The following is a 9,837-nucleotide window of genomic DNA, read 5'->3' as shown; positions in this document are numbered from 1 at the left end:
AAATCACTCTTTCTGAACAAAGGTAGTAGAATGATACTTTACCCGTGAGAAATATTATCGCTTTTTTTAATAAAATTTCATATTAATAATGAATCAAACACCATTCATTTTATTCGACAGTAGGTATTAAATGAATGTTCTAATATTTTTGTGGCACGTGCGGCACATACAACGTAGTCCACCGTGCACCGAGAGGTTGCACGCTATAAAGTAGCACGTAAAGTGGGCGTCATCAAAAGTCCTGAGGCGCATGTGCTTTTTCTTTTTTTGGTGTGAGAGACAACACGGAGACCTAACAAGAAGAAAGTTCTCTTCACTCTACGGAAAGGTAAGTCTGTGTTCATACAAATGAACAAACACATTTCAACGGGAAACAAACTAACGTGTTTGTGTTAGGTTTTTATTTAGTGAGACTTTTGTCTAACACGCGGTTTTTTTGTTTTGTTTTGGTACTTAATCAGTTTCGCGCTGTGTACATGGTTGAATCGCACGTGTCATTTGTTAACGGTGCGTCCTTGTCCTTATTCCTCGTCCTATTTACGTTATGTTTGTTTGGTTAACCTTGATATCTATAAAAAAAAAAAGGAGGCAGCAACGAGCTATAAATAGATAAACTATAGCTGGGACTATAATTAGTGTTTTACACTGTGTTAACATTGAGCACGCGCTTTAATGTTGTGCATAATCTACTCCCAAGATTAAGATTAAGATGTTACCAAACGGGGGATATTCTACAGCTAACGTGTAGAGATTATGAATGGGTTTCTCCATTTATCAGTAATGTTTGATGAGCAGGAGATTCAGACCCACGTGGTTTCGACACGAGGAAATCGTGCTCTTTTGTGAGACAGGAAATTCTTTTATTTCTATTCTTTCGTATTTCTCGACTTCGAATTGAATACGAAGTCGATTATTATTATCACATTTTGTAACACTGGAGTATGTGGAGCTTCAGCTTGGCTTGGGCTTAATGGTGTGTGTAGAGTTCATCAGAATCAGACTCAGACTCAGATTCCAGAATAGGAAGGAGCTTTATTGTCAATATGTTTGTGCATATACACGTGAATACAAATAGACAAAAATATTGAAAAATACATTGAAAATTGTATGTACAGTTGTGTTCTAGAATCTAGATGATAGAATAGTATAGAATGAGATGCAGGGATGTACTAGGATGGAGGCGGTAACGAATTAAGATGATCGCACATGGTTCTTGCATAATGCGGGGGGGATTTTTAACTGTTCACGAGGTAGATTGCCTTGGGGAAGTAACTGGAATTCATATTTATTTGTATAGCGGTTTTAGCAATTGACATTGTCTCAAAGTAGCTTTACAGATCGTAAACATAATGCAAAATGTTAATATAAAGATTTATATAATTCAAACATTCAAGAGTAATATTAGATATATTTTAATGTATTTGTATTTATCCCCAATGGGCAAGTCTGAGGTGACTCGGGCAGCAGTGGCAAGGAAAAACTCCATTGGATGGTAAAGGAAGAAACCATGAGAAGAGACACTGGAGGTGTGAAAAATATACAGTCTGACAGTCTGTTCTCAAAGGCCACATGGAGTTGGCATTTTCTCTTAGTATGTCCGAATACTTAACGAAGCACAGTCCAACTTGAGCTGGTAAATCTCTAGATGCCTCAGGATCCTCACATTTTTGGCCTCATCTCAGTGAAGGTCCAAAATCTTCATGGCACGGAACTGTTCTTGTTCCTGGTTGTGCTGGTATTTGGGGCTCTGAAACGCCGGGCAGATGGTAAAAGTTCAAAAAGCGGATGACTTGGATGTGAGGGATTCAAAGTGATTTTCTGAGCCCTTCTCCTCCTCATCATATATACAGTTCTTGGAGGGTGGGCAGGGGAACACCATTAATCCTTTCAGCATTCCGAGCCATTCGAGCCACCAAACCAGACTGTTATTGATGTGCACAGAACATACTTGACGGCGGCTGACTAGAACTGTTTCAGCATCTCCTATGGCAGGTTAATCTTCCTCAACTGGCTAAGGAAGTGCATCCTTTGATGGGCCAAGTTGTTGTGATTGCACTAGACAGCCAGCTCTTTAACCTCCTGTCTGTAGGTAGACTCGCCTCTGCACTTGATGAGGCAGATGACTGTCGTGTCGTCCACAAAAACTTTAGGAACTTGATAGAGGGGTCGGTCGTTGGTTTGCAGGGAGAAGAGCAGTGGGGAGAGAACACAACCTTGAGGGGTGCCAGCGTTGGTTAGCCTGTTCAACTGCCTTGATAGTACACCGTCTTTTAGCCGAGAGCACCCTCTGTTGTTCTTTCTTATGTACTCAACGTCTACACATGATGTGTAAAGAGAATTGGCGCATCACTTCAAATGGAAGGCTGTGACTGCACTGCTGAACACCAGTCAAGTATGTCAACCATGGCAGAAAAAAAACATGCATTCTGAATCAGAAAGTGTATTAGAAAAGCTAAAGTTCCAAGCTCAGTGGCTGTCTGATTTTGACTGCTTTTTTTATGATGAGGAGAAACATGTGGTGATGTGTAAGTGCCCCACATTAGCTGGTAAAAGGACTTTGTATCAGGGTTGCGCAGTTTTAAAAGTGAAAATCTCACAGCGAACTAAAACAGTAACACTAAAACATGCAGCTTGTCGAGATAGTGTAATGGCTTCAAGCAAAGACCCTGAAGAATCTGCAATTGCAAAAGGGTCTCAAACTCAAAATAAAGAGTGACAGCACAGAGAGATGTGAGATTTCTGTAAAAATTAATACTGCATATTATATAACTAAGAAGGAATTGAGTTTTAAACAGATGAAGCCCCTAATTATGCTGCTGAAAAAATGGGCTGGACATTTGATGGTGATGTCTGCTGTGCTGAACTCATTTCAAATATTGCAGCAGATTTACAGGACATGGAGGCAAAGTAAGTGAAAGAGTCAAACTACGTATCAGTTATGATTGATGGTGAAATGAATTCTTCTGTGACAGAAAATGAAGCTATCTGTGTCAGGTATGTACATGCTGGGCTGTCAGTAAATGATCTTGTCTCTGTCACAGAGCTGTCACAAGCTCATGCTGATGGTGTGACTGACTGCATTCAGTCCTCAATGTCAAAATTTAAATTAGATGCCTGGAAGCAAAAGCTTGTTGGATTTGGTGCAAATGTGCCAAACAGCAGGTGTTGTTGCAAAACTGAGAGTGGACGTAGCAAAACTGAGAGTGGACGTAGCAAAACTGAGAGTGGACGTAGCAAAACTGAGAGTGGACAATCCAAAACTGAGAGTGGACAATCCAAAACTGAGAGTGGACAATCCAAAACTGATCGACATTCACTGTATTGCTCACAGGCTGGAGTTAGTACTTTTTGAAAAGAGGTGAACTTAGTTATTTATGTAAATGACACCTTGATTTGGAAAACCTACCATTTCAGCCCAAAGAGCCACAGAGAACAAAAGAACTGAAGGATCTGCATTTTGTCATTTCCTGGCTGATGTGCTGCAGAAGATCACAACATTACCTCAGACTCTATAGAAGGCAGACCTTATCCTACCAAGTGCTGTTGCTGCAATTGAGCGCTGTTTGTCCAGTCTTGACTACATGAAATCCAACTCTCTCCCAGATGGTATGCTGGAAACTTTCATCACACGGTGTCTGGAAAAGTATTGATGCTCACAACTTTTCAAGGCCAATGCTCTAAGACAACAGATGTTCAGTCATGCTAACCTGGATAACCTGCTTGGAGTTAACAAAGATCAAATTGCACAAGCTGTGATGTCAGCATTTGTTTTGTCAGTTTTAGCACATCCTATCATTAGCAATCTAATGATGTTCATGGCAAGTCCTACCTGGACATTTACCAGACACTGCTGCTGAAGCAACCCTACAGAGGAGCGATGCAAAAGATTCTTAATGTTGTTCAGATTTTTCTTGTTTTGCTGTTCAGCCCAGCAAAATTGTCAAACTGAGGACTTCTGGCAGTTCCCAGAATATTGAAGTCTAATAAGGTGGTAAGGCATTTTTGTATTTAGCTCCCAAACTTTGGAATAGTCTTCCTGATAGTGTGTCTGAACCCCGAACACTTTCGCAGTTTAAATGTTGATTAAAAACTTCTCTTTAGTCAAGCATACACAATACTTCCCATAATCTCGTGCACTAATACATGCACATTATCTAGTTCTTGCTAAAATTATGAAAAGCAGCTACGCTAATTCCTTTCTACTGCTAATTCCTTTCTACCCATCCTGAGATTGTAACAGCTCCGATTGTCTTCCGTGCCATGAAGATTTTGGAAGGCAACCATGTGAGGATCCCTAGGCATCCAGAGATGTACCTGCTCTAGCATTTGGCAGATGCCTTTATCCAGAGCGTTATACAACTGAGCAATTGATGGTTAAGGGCCTTAGTCAGGGGCCCAAGAGTGGCAGCTTGGACCTGGGATCGAACTCATAACCTTCCGAATGGTAGCTTGACTGGTACCAGTTTGACTGTGCTTCATAAGGTATTCGGACATACTAAGGAGTTGCCAACTTTACAAAAAATTCAGAAATTTTTTTTTTCTTTTTTTCTCCATTTTCGTTCATGCATTTTATGTAAAAAAAAAATAAAAAAATCTCGGGATTAAAAAAATTAAAAATTTTACTAGCCAATGGTGACTCAGGCATCATTGTGTCCTTAGAGGGTTTGTTGGAATGGTGTTTAAGGCCCAACTAAAGTCTACAGGTTCCCTGATTTATCCAGGTGTTGCAGGATATAATGGGGTTCCCAAGTTTACTGCACCATCCACGGACCTGTTTGCTTGAAGCAAACTGCAGGGGGTCCAGTGAAGTCTTTCAGATAAGCAAAAACACTCTTTAAAACACTGCTTAATTTTAGGCTTTTATTTTTAATCTACTCCAAGAAGTTGTGTTAAAGACATTTTGACATACAGGTTATTACCAATTGGGGAATATTTTACAACTAACATGCAGAGATTATGAAATTGTTTCTCCGTTTGTCAGTAATGTTTGACCAGGTGATTCAGATGCACGTGGTTTCGAAACAAGGAAAGCGTGCTCATTGTCACGGTAGCAGACAGGAAATGCGTATATTTCTGTTTCCATTCAATGTTTTCTTACAGGAAATCTGGTCAAATTCTGTGTGAGATCTGTCTTCTCAACATCACATTTTGTAACATTGTAGTATGTGGCGCTTCAGCTCGGCTTGGGCTTAATGGCATGTAGTAGAGTGAATCAGAATCGGACTCAGAATCAGAAGGAACTGCTTCCAGTTCACAAAGACAACAACACACCGACAATAAAAATAAGGTAAGAATAAAAAATACACATGTAAATACAAAGACAAAAAAAAAATAATTGAAAAACAGAAATTGTATGTACAGTTGTGCTATAGATGATAGAATGGAATAGAATAGAATGGATGTACTAGGATGGAGGTGGTAACAAATGTAAGGTTATTGCGTAATGGGGGAACATTTAACTGTTGATGAGGTATATTTCCTGGGGAAAGAAACTGTTCTTTTGCCTGGTTGTGCTGGTATTTGGGGCTCTGAAGCGCCGGCCTGATGGTAAAAGTGCAAAAAGCGGACGACTTGGTTGAGGGATCCAGAGTGATTTTTCTGAGCCCTTTTCCTGGATATATACAGTTTTCGAAGGGTGGGCAGGGGAACACCAATAATCTTTTTAGCAGACCGAACTGTTCTCTGTAGTCTTCTGATGTCTGATTTAGTAGCTGAGCCAAACCAGACAGTTATTGATATGCATAGAACAGACTCCCTGATGAGTAGAAATGTTTCAGCAGCTACTTTGGCAGTTTAACACAACCTTGAGGGGTGCCAGTGTTGGTGGAGTGGCTGTTTGACATGAATTTCCCCAGTCTCACTAGCTGCTGCCTATCTGTCAGAAAGCTGGAGATCCACTGACCGATAGAGCTAGGAACAGAGAGCTGGATTAGTTTGGTCTGGGGGAGTGTTGGAATGGTTGTGTTAAAGGCCAAATGTAAGTCCACAAACAAGATCCTCACACAAGTCCCAAGTTTTGGAGGCGTCCTCTTTGGCCTGACAAAGGTATCCGAGTTGTTCTGTAAAGCATGGCTTATAATTGTTGAATGTTCGCTGACTTGTCTCAGTGATCTTTGGCAGCAGCTTTAAAAACTCTCCAATTGCTGATGTCAATACAGGCTTGTAAAACCTGCTTTGTTTTGTTGGTCCATATTTTTACAGACTTCACTACAGGTTAAACAGATTTAAGTTTTTGCCTGTAGGTTGGTAAGAGATGAACCATTAATTTGAAAAACTGGTACGAGGTTGTGGTTTGTTCTGCTGAATATTCAGCAGTTCATCCATGGTAAAACTGATAGTGTTTGATACACAAAAAAGAACAAAAACACTAAAACAACTGGAGAGCGAAGCTGTGTGGTGCCATCATGTAAGGTCAATCATGTTGACGTTAATATACTTGTGTTGGTTCATATGATGATATACTTCAAGTGTATAATTGGGGCTACAAAGGCAGCTCCAAGGCAGGTCCAAAGTTCATACCAAAAACAAATAACACCGTTATGAATGTTTCTAGGACATTGCCAGTTCTTATAGTATTATCTGTTGGAAATGGGCTTCCATAGTATTAACATTCTGTATATTAATGTTAAGTAATTTAGCAGAAGCAGCATATCCCTGCACACATGCTACAGAGAGAGAAGTGAAAACCTTCGAAGATTTCTTATGCACTTGTTTGAAGCTTGTGATTACAACAAGCACTACACACATGAACTGCCAAGTCAACAAGTCTTTCATGCTTACTGTCACAAATTCCTGTACCTCTTTCACATGTTTTTTAAAACCTCATCCCTTAGAGTGACTAGTATTATGGCTGCATGGCAGTGGGTATGTTCAGTAAACACTGTAATATCTTTCTTACTGTGGTTCTATTGTTATGCTGTTCTTATGGGAGCCTTTTGCTGGCATGGATTTTTGTCCACTTATAACAGAACAGAAGAATCACTACAAATCTATATCAAGCATCTTGATTAATCAACTTTATCCTGTCAAAACATTTCTGTCCTGATGGGAGTAGTCACCTCCAAGACACTTTGTTGTTTTGTCCTTTAACTGGTCACCTGTTTAAAACGACAATGTTCTCAGTGCCTGCCTGCGAACATGAACACCAAAGTGTAAGGTTTACTTCAGGCACATTGTTCCAAGATAGTACAACAGATCAAAAATATTAAACAGGTGTGCACATTTATGTTGTGTCCTTTTTTCTTTGAGTCTCATTCTATCTTTTCATCAAGTATGGAGATAGTTCTGACATGATTTGTCTGTGTTTTTATTTAATTATTTTTTACCTCACAAATTCCTGCCAGTTTTATGGGGGTGTGCCATACAGAATGCACTCAAACCAATGGGAGAATAACTATAAAGTCAAAAGACCAGATGTGCTCTGGTTGATAATTTAAAAAACATATCATTTATTTAGTGCAGCATGACCTCATACTGCCAGCTGTCTGCCATTTCTGGCCTGCCATTACATGATCAGTCAGGAAAGAGGTACAAAAGCATTCTCATAGCTTCATGAATATTGATGTGTGGTTTGACTGCGTTTTGACAAGCATCGAGATACATTTCGACTAAAGCTTATATTGCGCATGAATGAGATCATTTGTGATTCACTTTCTTCCATAAGCAGTTTCATCCCAGCAAACAGCAAGATGACTCATTTCCACACTGCGTTTTGAGGTAATTTGTTGTTTTGATTAATGCCAAGAGAAAACATTAGCATCACTCCGGAGTTTTGTCTCATTGCACTTGGAAATGCTTTCGTTGTCATCATGGCCTGCTGTTCAGCTTTACTAAAGGTTTTCTTTAGGTTTTTTTTATAAAAAATAATAATAAATAATAAATAAATACCCGTGACCCGAGGAAGTTCGGATAAGCGGTAGAAGATGAATGAATGAATGAATAATAAATAAATAATTAAATATTATTTATTTTCACAACACAACACAGTGGTACCAGTATGTCACATCAGCCATCAGTATATACAGCCACATAGGCCATATCACCTTATAATCTTTGGATATACACGTTCATACATAAACAAAGTGCCAAAACAATATAATAATAGGGAATAATAAAAATAATAATAATAAAAAAAATACAGCAGGGCATATCAAAGTAAACTAGATTTGTAAAGTTCGTCGTGACAAACTTTGATGTTGGCTTTGACGATGCAAGTATTCGCGAAGACCGGTGCTTTTTGGAGGCGAGTGGACATAAGGGTCAGTGTTACTTTTGGAAGCAAGTAGACAGAAAGCTAGGGTGCCAAAACATTTGGAGATAAGTGGAGACAAGCATGTGACAGATGTGATCATCAGAATACTCTTGAAGTTTCCCACATGAGTCCATGTTCATGAATCACATGTCCATGTTGTGCTAATTATTTTTTTCATGTGACGTCATGTGACATGACCAGAATACATGTGAGGCAGTTCTCATTGTGCTGAGTGTTTTGTCACAAGTCCATGTTGTGCTAATTTTTAATTTCCACGTGACATCACATGACGTCATCAAAATACCTGTGAGGAAGTTCCCCTCATTGTTCTGAGTGTTTTGATATTTCATATTTTGGGGGCGGGGCTGCAGCACAACCGAAAAGCCAGCCGGTAAACTTTGTTCAGAGTATCACCCTAAAAGAGCTGGCCGAGTTTGGTGTAGATAGTTCGAAAGCTTGCCAAGTTATAAACCTCCAAATTTTATAATGGGAGTCTATGGGGGGAAAAAAGGCCATTTTGAGACCCGGTACCGGAAGTACCGGTACTCGGATCGCTTAGAAAAGTAATAGCAACAAACTTCAGAGTTCAGGGTCTACAACATATCTGAATTTGGTGCATGTGGCTCAAATGCCCTAGGAGGAGTTACTCTTGATAAATTTTTGTCTAAGCTTAAATAGGAAAACAGAATGTTGGCTTCTACAAAGCCAAGTATATACAAAAGTTCAGTACACTTTCTTTGCCACAGTCAAGGCACAGACCAGTTTCACAGTTCAGAAGGTAAACATTTGGAGATAATACAAAAGACTTTCCAATAATCTTCTGAATAATCTTATGGATCTCTTTCCAGTAACCTTTGATTTCATCACAATCCCAAAACACATGCATCACTGTGCCAATGTCCGTCCCACACTTGAAACATAATTGAGAAGAATTGGGGAAAATTTTATGAAGTTGAACTTGTTAGATAAGTCCTGTGGATAAATTTATAATTCTGTTTGTGGGCCGATACTGAGACACCTTTGGGGAAAACACATGTACAAACAGATAACCACTCCTCATTACTAAAATTTGATCCTAAGTCCTTTTCCCATATTCCCTCAGAGAATCAAAAGTTGAAGAACCCACATTAGACAGCAAAACATATACCTCACAGATCTTTTCCTTAAGAGTAAATGAAGAGAGGAGCTGTTTTTCCACTTCCGTGAGATCAAATTGTATATTTCCTTCTTTAGAGTATGACTCTAAAAAGTGCTGTAATTGTAGAAATTTATAAAAATCATTACTGGGCAGGTGAAATTCCTGCTTTAATGATTATAATAACATGTCAAATTTTGAAACAAAAAATTTAGTCTCGGAAGAATATTCATTCTTATAACATTAATCCTACCAAAAAAAGAATTTGGAAGAATTGACCAATCTGTTCTGATTCATTTTTGTAATTAACTCGGGATAGTTGGCTTTATACAAATCGAACAAATTAGGCGTGACATTGATTCCCAAATATCGAAATCCAGAAAGTGCTAAATTAAAAGGGGATTTTGTAATGGCTTTGGGGGGAGTGTGAAAATACAGTGCCTGAGACTTG

The 9,837-nt window shown here is 39.1% G+C and overlaps 1 protein-coding gene across 3 annotated transcripts in view; it reads left to right on the top strand.

Moving 5' to 3' along the window:
• The first annotated feature begins 233 nt into the window (after positions 1–233).
• Positions 234–9,837, top strand: part of slc29a1a (solute carrier family 29 member 1a) — a 29,531-nt gene continuing 19,927 nt past the window's right edge. Inside the window, exons 1-2 of one of the 3 annotated variants that reach the window (XM_060871930.1) lie at positions 234–328; positions 5,163–5,287. The gene's annotated coding sequence lies outside the window, so the exon portion shown is untranslated. Of the gene's footprint in view, positions 329–1,452; positions 1,527–5,162; positions 5,288–9,837 lie in introns of those variants that run through there. The other 2 variants (XM_060871932.1, XM_060871929.1) reach the window with 2 other exon arrangements.

This window comes from Tachysurus vachellii, chromosome 6, assembly GCF_030014155.1.
Source record: "Tachysurus vachellii isolate PV-2020 chromosome 6, HZAU_Pvac_v1, whole genome shotgun sequence".
Classification (NCBI taxonomy): Eukaryota; Metazoa; Chordata; class Actinopteri; order Siluriformes; family Bagridae; genus Tachysurus; species Tachysurus vachellii.
Note: the sequence above shows the minus strand (reverse complement) of the source record. Positions and strands in the feature narration are given on the sequence as shown.